This window comes from Haemaphysalis longicornis, unplaced genomic scaffold (assembly GCF_048455015.1).
Source record: "Haemaphysalis longicornis isolate Haplotype H1 unplaced genomic scaffold, Haemaphysalis longicornis Haplotype H1 scaffold_3, whole genome shotgun sequence".
Classification (NCBI taxonomy): domain Eukaryota; kingdom Metazoa; phylum Arthropoda; class Arachnida; order Ixodida; family Ixodidae; genus Haemaphysalis; species Haemaphysalis longicornis.
Window position 1 is genome coordinate 220,419,803 of NW_027526335.1, and position 15,024 is coordinate 220,434,826.

Below are 15,024 nucleotides of genomic sequence, written 5' to 3' on the forward strand. Positions count from 1 at the left end.
TCACTGTAAGCAAGTATTTTGCTCAAAATGTCAGGTTGTTGTATGAAGTGTACAAGTTACAGGACCCCGAACTTGAATGGCTTCCTGTTTTGGAAGAGCTATGTACTTTTGATGTTTATTTTAAGTCCTTCCGTCAGCCAAAGTTTGGCAGGCGGTTTTTAATTTATCCGTGACTTGTATTACGTGTGTGCAAAAGGTAATAAAAAAAAAACTCCTCGTTAGTATAGTGGCCAGTATCCCCGCTTGTCACGCGGGAGACCGGGGTTCGATTCCCCGACGGGGAGTAGTTTATTTACTTTTTCCTGTAAGTAATAGTAGGGTAGAGTTTGGCGATCCTTGCGCTCTTCCCATTCATCTCTCGTCGTTAGTATAGTGGCCAGTATCCCCGCCTGTCACGCGGGTGACCGGGGTTCGATTCCCCGACGGGGAGTGTTTTCATTTTCCAGTAAATAATAGTAGAGTAGGGTTTGGCGACCTCTATACTCTTCCCATTCATCTCTCCTCGTTAGTATAGTGGCCAGTGTCCCCGCTTGTCACGCGGGAGACCGGGGTTCGATTCCCCGACGGAGAGTGTTTTCTTTTTCCTGTAAATAATAGTAGAGTAGAGTTTGGCGACCTCTACGCTCTAACCATTCATCTGTCCTCGTTAGTATAGTGGCCGGTATCCCCGCCTGTCACGCGGGAGGCTGGGGTTCGATTCCCCGACGGGGAGTGTTTTCTTTTAGTTTTTCCTGTAAGTAATAGTAAAGTAGAGTTTGGCGATCTCTGCGCTCTTCCCATTCATTGCTCCTCGTTAGTATAGTGGCCAGTATCCCCGCCTGTCTCGCGGGAGACTGGGGTTCGGTTCCCCGACGGGGAGTGTTTTCTTTTACTTTTTCCTGTAAGTAATATTAGGGTACAGTTTGGCGATCTCTGCGCTCTTCCCATTCATCTCTCCTCGTTAGTATAGTGGCCAAAATGCTCGCCTGTCACGCGGGAGACCGCGGTTCGATTCCCCGACGGGGAGTGTTTTCTTTTACTTTTTCCTGTAAGTAATAGTAGAGTAGAGTTTGGCGATCTCTAGGCTCTTCCCATTCATCTCTCCTCGTTAGTATAGTGGCCAGTACCCCCGCCTGTCTCGCGGGAGACTGGGGTTCGATTCCCCGATGGGGAATGTTTTCTTTTTCTGGTAAGTAATAGTAGAGTAGAGTTTGGCGATCTCTACGCTCTTCCCTTTCACCTCTCCTCGTTAGTATAGTGGCCAGTATCCCCGCCTGTCACGCGGGAGACTGGGGTTCGATTCCCCGACGGGGAGTGTTTTCTTTTACATTTTCGTGTAAGTAATAGTAGGGTAGAGTTTGGCGATCTCTCCGCTCTTCCCATTCATCTCTCCTCGTTAGTATAGTGGCCAGTAACCCCACCTGCCACTCGGGAGACTGGGGTTCGATTCCCCGACGGGGAGTGTTTTCTTTTAATTTTTCCTGTAAGTAATAGTAGGCTAGAGTTTGGTGATCTCTGCGCTCTTCCCATTCATCTCTCCTCGTTAGTATAGTGGCCAGTATCCCAGCCTGTAAAGCGGGAGACTGGGGTTCGATTCCCTAACGGGGGGTGTTTTCTTTTTCTTTTTCTGGTGAATAATAGTAGAGTAGAGTTTGGCGACCTCTACGCTCTTCCCATTCATCTCTCCTCGTTAGTATAGTGGCCAGTTTCCCCGCCTGTCACGCGGGAGACCGGGGTTCGATTCCCCGACGGGGAGTGTTTTCTTTTACCTTTTCCTGTAAGTAATAGTAGGGTAGAGTTTGGTTGATCTCTGCGCTCTTCCCATTCATCTCTCCTCGTTAGTATAGTGGCCAGTATCCCCGCCTGTCTCGTGGGAGACCGCGGTTCGATTCCCCGCCGGGGAGTGTTTCCTTTTACTTTTTCCTGTAAGTAATAGTAGAGTAGAGTTTGTCGATCTCTATGCTCTTCCCATTCACCTCTCCTCGTTAGTATAGTGGCCATGATCCCCGCCTGTCACGCGGGAGACCGGGGTTCGATTCCCCGACGGGGAGTGTTTTCTTTTACTTTTTCCTGTAAGTAATAGTAGAGTAGAGTTTGGCGATCTCTACGCTCTTCCCATTCATCTCTCCTCGTTAGTATAGTGGCCAGTATCCCCGCCTGTCACGCGGGAGACAGGGGTTCGATTTCCTGATGGGGAGTGTTTTCTTTTACTTTTTCCTGTAAGTAATAGTAGGGTAGAGTTTGGCGATCTCTGCGCTCTTCCCATTCATCTCTCCTCGTTAGTATAGTGGCCAGTATCCCTGCCTGTCAAGCGGGAGACCGAGGTTCGATTCCCCGATGGGGAGTGTTTTCTTTTTCTTTTTCTGGTAAGTAATAGTAGAGTAGAGTTTGGTGATCTCTACGCTCTTCCCTTTCACCTGTCTTCGTTAGTATAGTGGCCAGTATCCCCGCCTGTCACGCGGGAGACCGGGGTTCGATTCCCCGATGGGGAGTGTTTTGTTTTACTTTTTTCTGTAAGTAATAGTAGGGTAGAGTTTGGCGATCTCTGCGCTCTTCCTATTCATCTCTCCTCGTTAGTATAGTGGCCAGTATCCCTGCCTGTCACGCTGGAGACCTGGGTTCGATTCCCCGACGGGGAGTGATTTCTTTTTCTGCTAAATAATAGTAGAGTAGTGTTTGGCGACCTCTATGCTCTTCCCATTCATCTTTCCTCGTTAGTATAGTGGCCAGTATCCCCGCTTGTCACGCGGGAGACCGGGGTTCGATTCCCCGACGGGGAGTAGTTTATTTACTTTTTCCTGTAAGTAATAGTAGGGTAGAGTTTGGCGATCCTTGCGCTCTTCCCATTCATCTCTCGTCGTTAGTATAGTGGCTAGTATCCCCGCCTGTCACGCGGGAGACCGGGGTTCGATTCCCCGATGGGGAGTGTTTTGTTTTACTTTTTTCTGTAAGTAATAGTAGGGTAGAGTTTGGCGATCTCTGCGCTCTTCCCATTCATCTCTCCTCGTTAGTATAGTGGCCAGTATCCCTGCCTGTCACGCTGGAGACCGGGGTTCGATTCCCCGATGGAGTGTTTTCTTTTTCCTGTAAATAATAGTAGAGTAGAGTTTGGCGACCTCTACGCTCTAACCATTCATCTGTCCTCGTTAGTATAGTGGCCGGTGTCCCCGCCTGTCACGCGGGAGACTGGGGTTCCATTCCCCGACGGGGAGTGCTTTCTTTTAGTTTTTCCTGTAAGTAATAGTAAAGTAGAGTTTGGCGATCTCTGCGCTCTTCCCATTCATTGCTCCTCGTTAGTATAGTGGCCAGTATCCCTGCCTGTCACGCGGGAGACCGGGGTTCGATTCCCCGATGGGGGGTGTTTTCTTTTACTTTTTCCTGTAAGTAATAGTAGTGTTTAGTTTGGTGATCTCTGCGCGCTTCCCATTCATCTCTCCTCGTTAGTATAGTGGCCAGTATCCCCGCCTGTCACGCGGGAGACCGGGGTTCGATTCCCCGACGGGGAGTGTTTCCTTTTACTTTTTCATGTAAGTAATAGTAGGGTAGAGTTTGGCAATATCTGCGCTCTTCCTATTCACCTCTCCTCGTTAGTATAGTGGCCAGTATCCCCGCCTGTCACACGGGAGACCGGGGTTCGATTCCCTGACGGGGAGTGTTTTCTTTTACTTTTTCCTGTAAGTAATAGTAGGGTAGAGTTTGGCGATATCTGCGCTCTTCTCATTCATCTCTCCTCGTTAGTATAGGGGGATTCCACTTCCGGCCACCGCGGTGTGAGGACGTGTTTTTCATGAGCTCTTCGAGAGCGGATTTTGCGGCCCACCCGGGTCGCGGAAACAGGACCATGGAAAGTATTTCTCAGGAATACCAAGTTCTTCTGCCGACTCTGCCAACAGGTCGTACTGTTTCGAATACTTTATTTTTTCACGCTGATATGAAAGCAAGGCCATACCGGGTGGAAGATTTTCGTGACATGCTGATAAGATTGGGAGCGCTCGCCGACGTTGCCGCGTTGGGGGCGTTTCAAATGAATCATGTTTGGGCTGTCACGTTCAAGAATGCCGAAGCATTGAAGAAAACGCTAGCTGCGAAGGAGGTGACGGTGAAGGAAAGGCGGTGTATCATCGTCGACCCCAGCAACCAAGACATTCGGCTCAAGCTGCACTGGGTTTTGCATAACGTGACCGACGACGATGTGCGGGTGGCTCTTGCGCCCTACGGAAAAGTGACCGAAGCAGCGAGGGAGCGGTGGCGAGTTCGAGGCTGTTCCGAGCAAGCGTCAACGACGCGGTCCGTGTCGCTCAAACTGAAGGCCGGGCTGAAAGTGGAGGACCTGCCTCATCAGCTACGTGTCGCGGGGGACAATGCGCTGGTCGCTGTCCCGGGTAGGCCCCCTATGTGCCTACGCTGTCGCGGCACAGGTCACGTCCGCAGGGAATGTCGAGTGCCCCGCTGCGAAACGTGTAGACACTTCGGTCATGACGCCGACGCTTGCGTCAAGACTTACGCTAGTGTCACTGGTCCAGCGGTCGTCGACGAAGCGTCGGAACACCTCATGGATGAAGCCGATGCGGAAGAAGCAGCCAGGGCACGAGAGGAAGAACCCGGTGCAGCGGCAATAGACGTCAAGGACGATGCCAAGGGTGAAAAGGGCAGCGACAAGGGGGAGGACGAGGCAAAGGGGGACGGCGGCCGAACCACCACCCCCGAGCTTCAACTACCCGGACTAGAAGGAGCCAAAGAGCAGCAAGAAGGCAAGCAGTGCGGTGAACCACAAATTGTGGAAGTGCTGTCCGCTACTGCGACCCAGCGAGCCGGCCCCACCAGCGACGGAAGCCAACCTCCTGTAAGCGACGACTTGCAAGGAACAACACCACAGGACGAGGCAGACGCTGAAATGGCCGACGCCAACGGCGCGAGTGGTAAACGGGTCCGGGACGACGACGACGATGACGACGACGAAGGCTCCGGGAATACTAGTGCGTGTGAACTGTCTACGGAAACCGGTGTTCGGCGTCGACCGAAACTGAAGGTGAGACCGAACATTCCAACGGAGAGACATAAGAGTGCATCGAAGCCCCCCAAGAAATGAGGGTGGACACGTGTCGAAAGCAGACTTGTAATGGCAGACTCAAAGCCCTCAACGATCTTGCAAAGTGCCCTCGAGGTATGCCACCATCACGAGGTTTTTTGTGTTTGGGTGTGTGTGTGTGTGTGTGTGCTTGCGTGTGTGTGTGTATGCGTGGGTGGGTGGGTGTAGTGGGTTGCCAACAGTGTATTGAGAGATGCAGCGAAATTTCTGCTCCTTGTCTGTGTCATTAATCGAGAATGGATAAAACAGCATTGCGAATAGGTACGATAAACGTCCGGGGTTTGGCGGCCAGAAGGAGGCAGTGCCAGCTGAGTAGGCTCTTTATTGAACATGACCTTGACCTCATCGCCATTCAAGAGACTAAAGTAGAAACTGAGGAGCAGACGGAGCAGATAATTTCGCAGTTTCGAGGAAACTACAACGTGTGTGTTTGCCATGCTGTGGGCACGTCAGGGGGCTGTTTACTTTTACTGCGGAATAGCCTTGGTATTCTGGAAGAAAGTGTAACGGCAGGCGATGACGGCAGACTGGTTGTGTGCGATTTCTTTTTGTCGGAGATGTACTGGCGTGTTGTATGTGTATATGCACCAAACAAAGAGAATGATAGAAAAGTGTTTTTTGAGCGAGTGGAGAGCTTTTTACGCACCGACAGGAATGTTGTACTCCTTGGAGATTTTAACTGCGTATGTAACGCTGAAGATAGAGTAAAGGGGCGGCCTGTCAGGGACAAAAGCGCCATTTTCTTGAATGAACTGGTACACGAGTATGAGTTAGAGGATGTTGGCTCCGCTCTGGCCAGTGGCCAGCCGCCAGAATACACACACTTCCAAAACCAGAGTCATGCAAGGCTGGACAGGCTGTACGCATCGCTGAAGCTTATACCATGTTGCACAAGTTACAATGTCAATCAAGTATCCTTTAGTGACCACGGGTTGGTGACGCTTACGATGGGTATAAAGCAAAAAAAGGCGAGATTTAATTGGAATCTCTGGAAGCTTAACGCAAAGCTACTCGAAGACGAAAAGTTTGTCGACATAGTAAATGAGCGGGTGCACGAGTTTATCGGAAAAGGTGATGATGTTATTGTTCGGTGGGAGCAGTTTAAGAATGACGTGAAAATGAAAGCAATAGAGCGTGCGAGTGTACTACGGTACAATGAAAAGAAAAAAGAGGAAGAGCTGCAGACGCACTTGAAGTTTTTGCTAAGCCAGGAATGCGCAGCGCCTGGAATATTTAGTAAAGAAATCAAAGAAGTGAAAAATGCCCTCGAGGTTATCGACATCGAAAGATACAGGGGGGCAATGATACACGCACGCGCGGAACGGTTATGGTCAAATGAGACACCGACGAAGCGAGCGTTAGGGGAAGAAAAAAGGTATGCGAAACGCAACGAAATCACTAGGATACGATGCGGACATGAAGTTACTGAAGACAGCGACCTGATAGAACGCGAATTTGTTCAGCACTATCGAGGTCTTTTTAGTCATCAAAGTTGGTTTAAAGAAGACTATGAAAGTAAATTTTTGTCTCTTATGCCAAAGTTAGATGAAGAGGTCAAGGCGAGACTGGAGGAACCGATAAGTGTTAGCGAAATAGAAAAGGCAATCGATGAACTGGGAAAGGGCAAGTCACCAGGGCCGGACGGCATCAGCGCCGCTTTTTACAAAACGTTCAAGAAAGATTTAGCGGTGATATTGCACGCGGTGTTTACGAGAGCGTACGAGTGTAAAAAAATGCCGTCGTCCTTTCAAAGAAGTCACATCGTCTTAATTCCCAAAAGCGACGATCCAGAGAAGCTGCTGCAAGTAGAGTGTTACCGACCGATTAGCCTTACCAATGTCGATTACAAGATCTTAATGAAAATTTTGGCAAGCAGGTTACAATTAGTCATTAAAGAAATAGTGGGGCCGCACCAAACATGTGGCATTAAAGGAAGGACAATTTACACAAACATTCATGTGGCGCGAAGTATATTAGAGATGATTGATGCACTCGGTGGTAAAGTGGCAATGTTACAAATTGACCTCGAAAAGGCTTTCGATAGGGTGGGGCACGAAGTGTTGTTCAGCATTTTGCGCCATGTGAACCTAGGGTCGGTCATTTTAGAAGGCGTGACGATGGCATACAAGCAGTGCACAGCAAACCTAGTGATAAACAAAAACGTGAGTCAGAGCTTCCCCGTTCTGTCATCGGTACGGCAAGGGTGCCCCTTGAGTCCGTTGCTTTTTACGATTTATCTCGAACCCTTTTGTTTGAAAATACAGGAAAATAGTTCTGTACACGGGATCAGGCTTCAGTCAAGTGAAGTGAAAGTACTGTCGTACGCGGATGACATTGCCGTGTTTTGCGAGGACACAGATAGCGTGAAGGAGACTGTAAAAGAAGCCTCCTTGTTTTGTGAAGTGACTGGGAGCAAAATTAATTGGAAAAAATGTTCAGGTTTCTGGCACGGGGATTGGGAAACCACGCCGTCCACATTTGCAAACGTCCAGTGGAGTGTGTGTCCAGTTAAGTATTTAGGTGTGCCACTTGAGTGCTACAGAGACCCAGACGAGTACTGGAAGGAGCAAATTGAGGCTACACGAGAGAAAACGCTCAAGTGGGGTGGACGGGACTTGTCTATGTTTGCACGCTCGACCGTATGTAACGTGTTTCTTGTTGCGAAGGTAATGTATGTTCTACAAGCCCTGTGTATGTCAAGAACTATAGTTCAGAAATTACACCGAGTGTTCGCGGTGTTTTTGTGGCGGTCAACTTGGGAAAGAACCAGTCGCACGAACCTTTTTCGTTCAGCGAAGGCAGGGGGTTTGGGCCTTGTACATCTGTTTCTGCGACAAGTGGTCGCACGGTTCATGTTCTTTCGTGATGAAAGCGATCCTTTTTTGCGCCATGTTATTCAGACAAGGCTATCGCACACTCTCCCTGAGTTTGTTGTGTCAACTAGTGATGCAAGACCAGTGTCTGTGAGAGGGTTTTTGAGTGAAGTTGTGCGTGCGGTCAAACTCCTCAAAGTGCGATTTTCGACAGAATACCTGAGTGTTGTCACGCGGAAACATCTGTACAAAGATCTTGTTGATGTATGCCTGCCCGTGCCAATATACCGGTCACTGTACCCAACTGGAAAAGGCAAAGATGTTCTTCAAAGAATTAAGAAAATGCCAGTTAGAGCACTCTGCAAAACGTTCTTTTTCCAGTTGCATAGTGGCGCTCTTCCTGTGAATCCTTGGTTGGAAGAAAAGGGGTTATTTGTCTACGGGTCCGTAAACTGTCGTTTGTGCAAAAAAATAGAAACAGTTGAACACATCTTCCTGGATTGCTGGGACGCAGTATTTCATTGGGATATTCTGCAGAGGACTTTGGAAAAGGACCTGCCACTTTCTCCTTACGGCATTAGGTACCTTCCAACGGAAAATGAAGGGGGAGTGCCCTATGACATGATCATGCTCCTTTCTCTACATAGTTTGTGGAGAGTTCGTATGGCGGTCAGGCATGCTGATGCCAATGCTAGACCCGTCAGGGAATACTTTATTGAATGTATAACGTACATCAGGGAAGTTTACCGAGCGCAAGTAGACCCACCTGAGTGGATCACAACATTAGATAGCCTGGCATCATTGAAAACATTTTAGTTCTTGACGCAGCATAAGAGAGGCTGCTGTTTCACATCCATCCACCAAGCGTTGTGTCTGTCGATTGTATCATGTCACAAGCAGGCAATAAAGAAAAAAAAAAAACTCCTCGTTAGTATAGTGGCCAGTATCCCCGCCTGTCACGCGGGAGACCGGGGTTCGATTCCCAGACGGGGAGTGTTTTCTTTTTCCGGTAAAAAATAGTAGAGTAGAGTTTGGCGATCTCTACGCTCTTCCCATTCATCTCTCCTCGTTAGTATAGTGGCCGGTATCCCCGCCTGTCACGCGGGGGACCGGGGTTCGATTCCCCGACGGAGAGTGTTTTCTTTTACTTTTTCCTGTAAGTAATAGTAGGGTAGAGTTTCGCAATCTCTGCGCTCTTCCCGTTCATCTCTCCTCGTTAGTATAGTGGCCGGTATCCCCGCCCATCACACGGGAGACCGGGGTTCGATTCCCGGACGGGGAGTGTTTTCTTTTACTTTTTCCTGTAAGTAATTGTAGGGTAGATTTTGGCGATATCTGCGCTCTTCCAATTCATCTCTCCTCGTTAGTATAGTGGCCAGTATCCCCACCTGTCACGCGGGAGACCGGTGTTCGATTCCATGACGGAGAATGTTTTCTTTTTCCGGTAAAAAATAGTAGAGTAGAGTTTGGCGACCTCTACGCTCTTCCCATTCATCTCTCCTCGTTAGTATGATTCTACTTCCGGCTTCCGAGCGGAGCGGTCGCAGAATGTCTGGCTCCAGCAATGGGGCGTTTTCAGCGAGCCTTTCGGGCCGCGGCAACAGGTTTGAAGATGACTCTCAGGAATATGCTATCGTTTTGCCACCACTGCCAACAGGACCAGTTGTTTTAAACACAGTTTTTTTTCATGCCGATATGAGGGGACGGCCTTATCACGTCGAACATTTCCGAGACGCGCTAGTGGAAAGAGGCCTGCTTGGCGAAGTGCTCGCGCTCGACCTGTATCAGATGAACCACATCTGGGCCGCAACTTTCAAGACTCCGGACGCCTCACAGAAAATGCTCACCGAGACAGAAATTGTTGTGAAAGGACGAAAGTGTGTTGTTATCAACCCGTGCAACCGTGACGTCCGTGTGAAGCTTCACTGGTTGCTTCACCACGTACGAGACGACGACATCAGAGTGGCTTTCTCCCCGTACGGCAGCATCATCGAGGTGAGCAGGGAAAAGTGGCGCGCGGAGGGTTGTGGCAGCCAGTGCAGCATGACACGTGTAGGCGTGCTCAGGCTCAAGGCCGGTGTGTCGCCCGAGGACATCCCTCATGAACTACGTATCGCCGGTGCCAAGGCGCTTGTGGTGGTGCCAGGCAGGGCCCCGCTCTGCCTTCGGTGCCAACGCACAGGCCACATCAGGCGTGAGTGCCGCGTTCCGCGGTGCACCTCATGCCGCCGCTTTGGGCACGAAATGGCTGAATGTGTGAAAACCTATGCGACTGTTGCCTCCCGGACGTACAATGAAGACAAGCGTGAGCTCGTGATGGACGAGGCCGAAGCGGTGGAAATGTCTGGTGAGGAAACCAAGGATACGCCCCTTGGCGATCTCTGCGCTCTTCCCATTCATCTCTCCTCGTTAGTATAGTGGCCAAAATGCCCGCCTGTCACGCGGGAGACCGCGGTTCGATTCCTCGACGGGGAGTGTTTTCTTTTACTTTTTCCTGTAAGTAATAGTAGAGTAGAGTTTGGCGATCTCTGCGCTCTTCCCATTCATCTCTCCTCGTTAGTATAGTGGCCAGTATCCCCGCCTGTCTCGCGGGAGACTGGGGTTCGATTCCCCGATGGGGAATGTTTTCTTTTTCTTTTTCTGGTAAGTAATAGTAGAGTAGAGTTTGGCGATCTCTACGCTCTTCCCTTTCACCTCTCCTCGTTGGTATGGTGGCCAGTATCCCCGCCTGTCACGCGGGAGACTGGGGTTCGATTCCCCGACGGGGAGTGTTTTCTTTTACTTTTTCCTGTAAGTAATAGTAGGGTAGAGTTTGGCGATATCTCCGCTCTTCCCATTCATCTCTCCTCGTTAGTATAGTGGCCAGCAACCCCACCTGTCACGCGGGAGACTGGGGTTCGATTCCACGACGGGGAGTGTTTTCTTTTACTTTTTCCTGTAAGTAATAGTAGGCTAGAGTTTGGTGATCTCTGCGCTCTTCCTATTCATCTCTCCTCGTTAGTATAGTGGCCAGTATCCCAGCCTGTAACGCGGGAGACTGGGGTTCGATTCCCTAACGGGGGGTGTTTTCTTTTTCTTTTTCTGGTGAATAATAGTAGAGTAGAGTTTGGCGACCTCTACGCTCTTCCCATTCATCTCTCCTCGTTAGTATAGTGGCCAGTATCCCCGCCTGTCACGCGGGAGACCGGGGTTCGATTCCCCGAGGGAGAGTGTTTTCTTTTTCCTGTAAATAATAGTAGAGTAGAGTTTGGCGACCTCTACGCTCTAACCATTCATCTGTCCTCGTTAGTATAGTGGCCGGTATCCCCGCCTGTCACGCGGGAGGCTGGGGTTCGATTCCCCGACGGGGAGTGTTTTCTTTTAGTTTTTCCTGTAAGTAATAGTAAAGTAGAGTTTGGCGATATCTGCGCTCTTCCCATTCATCTCTTCTCGTTAGTATAGTGGCCAGTATCCCCGCCTGCCACGCGAGAGACCGCGGTTCGATTCCCCGACGGGGATTGTTTTCTTTTTCTTTTTCTTTTTGTGGTAAATAATAGTAGAGTAGAGTTTGGCGACCTCTACGCTCTTCCCATTCATCTCTCCTCGTTAGTATAGTGGCCAGTATCCCCACCTGTCACGCGGGAGACCGGGGTTCGATTCCCCGATGGGGAGTGTTTTGTTTTACTTTTTCCTGTAAGTAATAGTAGGGTAGAGTTTGGCGATCTCTGCGCTCTTCCCATTCATCTCTCCTCGTTAGTATAGTGGCCAGTATCCCCGCCTGTCACGCGGAAGACCGGGGTTCGATTCCCCGACGGGGAGTGTTTTCTTTTTCCGCTAAATAATAGTAGAGTAGTGTTTGTCGACCTCTACGCTCTTCACATTCATCTCTCCTCGTTAGTATAGTGGCCAGTATCCCCGCTTGTCACACGGGAGACCGGGGTTCGATTCCCCGACGGGGAGTAGTTTATTTACTTTTTCCTGTAAGTAATAGTAGGGTAGAGTTTGGCGATCCTTGCGCTCTTCCCATTCATCTCTCGTCGTTAGTATAGTGGCCTGTATCCCCGCCTGTCACGCGGGTGACCAGGGTTCGATTCCCCGACGGGGAGTGTTTTCATTTTCCAGTACATAATAGTAGAGTATCGTTTGGCGACCTCTATGCTCTTCCCATTCATCTCTCCTCGTTAGTATAGTGGCCAGTATCCCCGCCTGTCACGCGGGAGACCGGGGTTCGATTCCCCGACGGAGAGTGTTTTCTTTTTCCTGTAAATAATAGTAGAGTAGAGTTTGGCGACCTCTACGCTCTAACCATTCATCTGTCCTCGTTAGTATAGTGGCCGGTATCCCCGCCTGTCACGCGGGAGGCTGGGGTTCGATTCCCCGACGGGGAGTGTTTTCTTTTAGTTTTTCCTGTAAGTAATAGTAAAGTAGAGTTTGGCGATCTCTGCGCTCTTCCCATTCATTGCTCCTCGTTAGTATAGTGGCCAGTATCCCCGCCTGTCTCGCGGGAGACTGGGGTTCGGTTCCCCGACGGGGAGTGTTTTCTTTTACTTTTTCCTGTAAGTAATAGTAGGGTACAGTTTGGCGATCTCTGCGCTCTTCCCATTCATCTCTCCTCGTTAGTATAGTGGCCAAAATGCCCGCCTGTCACGCGGGAGACCGCGGTTCGATTCCCCGACGGGGAGTGTTTTCTTTTACTTTTTCCTGTAAGTAATAGTAGAGTAGAGTTTGGCGATCTCTGCGCTCTTCCCATTCATCTCTCCTCGTTAGTATAGTGGCCAGTATCCCCGCCTGTCTCGCGGGAGACTGGGGTTCGATTCCCCGATGGGGAATGTTTTCTTTTTCTTTTTCTGGTAAGTAATAGTAGAGTAGAGTTTGGCGATCTCTACGCTCTTCCCTTTCACCTCTCCTCGTTAGTATAGTGGCCAGTATCCCCGCCTGTCACGCGGGAGACTGGGGTTCGATTCCCCGACGGGGAGTGTTTTCTTTTACATTTTCGTGTAAGTAATAGTAGGGTAGAGTTTGGCCATCTCTCCGCTCTTCCCATTCATCTCTCCTCGTTAGTATAGTGGCCAGTATCCCAGCCTGTAACGCGGGAGACTGGGGTTCGATTCCCTAACGGGGGGTGTTTTCTTTTTCTTTTTCTGGTGAATAATAGTAGAGTGGAGTTTGGCGACCTCTACGCTCTTCCCATTCATCTCTCCTCGTTAGTATAGTGGCCAGTTTCCCCGCCTGTCACGCGGGAGACCGGGGTTCGATTCCCCGACGGGGAGTGTTTTCTTTTACCTTTTCCTGTAAGTAATAGTAGGGTAGAGTTTGGTTGATCTCTGCGCTCTTCCCATTCATCTCTCCTCGTTAGTATAGTGGCCAGTATCCCCGCCTGTCTCGCGGGAGACCGCGGTTCGATTCCCCGCCGGGGAGTGCTTCCTTTTACTTTTTCCTGTAAGTAATAGTAGAGTAGAGTTTGTCGATCTCTACGCTCTTCCCATTCACCTCTCCTCGTTAGTATAGTGGCCATGATCCCCGCCTGTCACGCGGGAGACCGGGGTTCGATTCCCCGACGGGGAGTGTTTTCTTTTACTTTTTCCTGTAAGTAATAGTAGAGTAGAGTTTGGCGATCTCTACGCTCTTCCCATTCATCTCTCCTCGTTAGTATAGTGGCCAGTATCCCCGCCTGTCACGCGGGAGACAGGGGTTCGATTTCCTGATGGGGAGTGTTTTCTTTTACTTTTTCCTGTAAGTAATAGTAGGGTAGAGTTTGGCGATCTCTGCGCTCTTCCCATTCATCTCTCCTCGTTAGTATAGTGGCCAGTATCCCTGCCTGTCAAGCGGGAGACCGAGGTTCGATTCCCCGATGGGGAGTGTTTTCTTTTTCTTTTTCTGGTAAGTAATAGTAGAGTAGAGTTTGGTGATCTCTACGCTCTTCCCTTTCACCTCTCTTCGTTAGTATAGTGGCCAGTATCCCCGCCTGTCACGCGGGAGACCGGGGTTCGATTCCCCGACGGGGAGTGTTGTCTTTTACTTTTTCCTGTAAGTAATAGTAGGGTAGAGTTTGGTGATCTCTGCGCTCTTCCCATTCATCTCTCCTCGTTAGTATAGTGGCCAGTATCCCCGCCTGTCACGCGGGAGACCGGGGTTCGATTCCCTGATGGGGAGTGTTTTGTTTTACTTTTTTCTGTAAGTAATAGTAGGGTAGAGTTTGGCGATCTCTGCGCTCTTCCTATTCATCTCTCCTCGTTAGTATAGTGGCCAGTATCCCTGCCTGTCACGCTGGAGACCGGGGTTCGATTCCCCGACGGGGAGTGTTTTCTTTTTCCGCTAAATAATAGTAGAGTAGTGTTTGGCGACCTCTACGCTCTTCCCATTCATCTTTCCTCGTTAGTATAGTGGCCAGTATCCCCGCTTGTCACGCGGGAGACCGGGGTTCGATTCCCCGACGGGGAGTGTTTTCTTTTTCCTGTAAATAATAGTAAAGTAGAGTTTGGCGATCTCTGCGCTCTTCCCATTCATTGCTCCTCGTTAGTATAGTGGCCAGTATCCCCGCCTGTCACGCGGGAGACCGGGGTTCGATTCCCCGACGGGGAGTGTTTTCTTTTACTTTTTCCTGTAAGTAATAGTAGTGTTTAGTTTGGTGATCTCTGTGCTCTTCCCGTTCATCTCTCCTCGTTAGTATAGTGGCCAGTATCCCAGCCTGTAACGCGGGAGACTGGGGTTCGATTCCTTAAGGGGGGGTGTTTTCTTTTTCTTTTTCTGGTAAATAATAGTAGAGTAGAGTTTGGCGACCTCTACGCTCTTCCCATTCATGTCTCCTCGTTAGTATAGTGGTCAGTATCCCCGCCTGTCACGCGGGAGACCGGGGTTCGATTCCCTGACGGGGAGTGTTTTCTTTTACTTTTTCCTGTAAGTAATAGTAGGGTAGAGTTTGGCGATCTCTGCGCTCTTCCCATTCATCTCTCCTCGTTAGTATAGTGGCCAGTATCCCCGCCTGTCACGCGGGAGACCGCGGTTCGATTCCCCGACGGGGAGTGTTTCCTTTTACTTTTTCCTGTAAGTAATAGTAGAGTAGAGTTCGGCGATCTCTACGCTCTTCCCATTCATCTCTCCTCGTTAGTATAGTGGCCAGTATCCGGGTTCTGCTTCCGGTTGCGCTAGCGTGCGGTCGCAGAA

General features: G+C 49.9%; 15 non-coding genes across 15 annotated transcripts; all 15 read left to right on the top strand.

The window, feature by feature from the left end:
* The first annotated feature begins 212 nt into the window (after nt 1-212).
* Nucleotides 213-284, top strand: Trnad-guc (transfer RNA aspartic acid (anticodon GUC)). Its single transcript has one exon. It is a non-coding gene; the product is annotated as a tRNA-Asp (tRNA).
* A 938-nt stretch (nt 285-1,222) lies between these two features.
* Nucleotides 1,223-1,294, top strand: Trnad-guc (transfer RNA aspartic acid (anticodon GUC)). The gene has a single exon. It is a non-coding gene; the product is annotated as a tRNA-Asp (tRNA).
* Nucleotides 1,295-1,958: 664 nt separating this feature from the next.
* Nucleotides 1,959-2,030, top strand: Trnad-guc (transfer RNA aspartic acid (anticodon GUC)). The gene has a single exon. It is a non-coding gene; the product is annotated as a tRNA-Asp (tRNA).
* A 369-nt stretch (nt 2,031-2,399) lies between these two features.
* On the top strand, nt 2,400-2,471 carry Trnad-guc (transfer RNA aspartic acid (anticodon GUC)). Its single transcript has one exon. It is a non-coding gene; the product is annotated as a tRNA-Asp (tRNA).
* Nucleotides 2,472-2,687: 216 nt separating this feature from the next.
* Trnad-guc (transfer RNA aspartic acid (anticodon GUC)) lies at nt 2,688-2,759 on the top strand. Its single transcript has one exon. It is a non-coding gene; the product is annotated as a tRNA-Asp (tRNA).
* Nucleotides 2,760-3,413: 654 nt separating this feature from the next.
* Nucleotides 3,414-3,485, top strand: Trnad-guc (transfer RNA aspartic acid (anticodon GUC)). Its single transcript has one exon. It is a non-coding gene; the product is annotated as a tRNA-Asp (tRNA).
* Nucleotides 3,486-11,607: 8,122 nt separating this feature from the next.
* Nucleotides 11,608-11,679, top strand: Trnad-guc (transfer RNA aspartic acid (anticodon GUC)). The gene has a single exon. It is a non-coding gene; the product is annotated as a tRNA-Asp (tRNA).
* A 1,085-nt stretch (nt 11,680-12,764) lies between these two features.
* Trnad-guc (transfer RNA aspartic acid (anticodon GUC)) lies at nt 12,765-12,836 on the top strand. Its single transcript has one exon. It is a non-coding gene; the product is annotated as a tRNA-Asp (tRNA).
* A 517-nt stretch (nt 12,837-13,353) lies between these two features.
* On the top strand, nt 13,354-13,425 carry Trnad-guc (transfer RNA aspartic acid (anticodon GUC)). Its single transcript has one exon. It is a non-coding gene; the product is annotated as a tRNA-Asp (tRNA).
* A 369-nt stretch (nt 13,426-13,794) lies between these two features.
* On the top strand, nt 13,795-13,866 carry Trnad-guc (transfer RNA aspartic acid (anticodon GUC)). The gene has a single exon. It is a non-coding gene; the product is annotated as a tRNA-Asp (tRNA).
* A 75-nt stretch (nt 13,867-13,941) lies between these two features.
* Nucleotides 13,942-14,013, top strand: Trnad-guc (transfer RNA aspartic acid (anticodon GUC)). Its single transcript has one exon. It is a non-coding gene; the product is annotated as a tRNA-Asp (tRNA).
* A 75-nt stretch (nt 14,014-14,088) lies between these two features.
* Nucleotides 14,089-14,160, top strand: Trnad-guc (transfer RNA aspartic acid (anticodon GUC)). Its single transcript has one exon. It is a non-coding gene; the product is annotated as a tRNA-Asp (tRNA).
* A 69-nt stretch (nt 14,161-14,229) lies between these two features.
* On the top strand, nt 14,230-14,301 carry Trnad-guc (transfer RNA aspartic acid (anticodon GUC)). The gene has a single exon. It is a non-coding gene; the product is annotated as a tRNA-Asp (tRNA).
* A 69-nt stretch (nt 14,302-14,370) lies between these two features.
* Nucleotides 14,371-14,442, top strand: Trnad-guc (transfer RNA aspartic acid (anticodon GUC)). Its single transcript has one exon. It is a non-coding gene; the product is annotated as a tRNA-Asp (tRNA).
* A 222-nt stretch (nt 14,443-14,664) lies between these two features.
* On the top strand, nt 14,665-14,736 carry Trnad-guc (transfer RNA aspartic acid (anticodon GUC)). Its single transcript has one exon. It is a non-coding gene; the product is annotated as a tRNA-Asp (tRNA).
* Nucleotides 14,737-15,024: the final 288 nt, after the last annotated feature.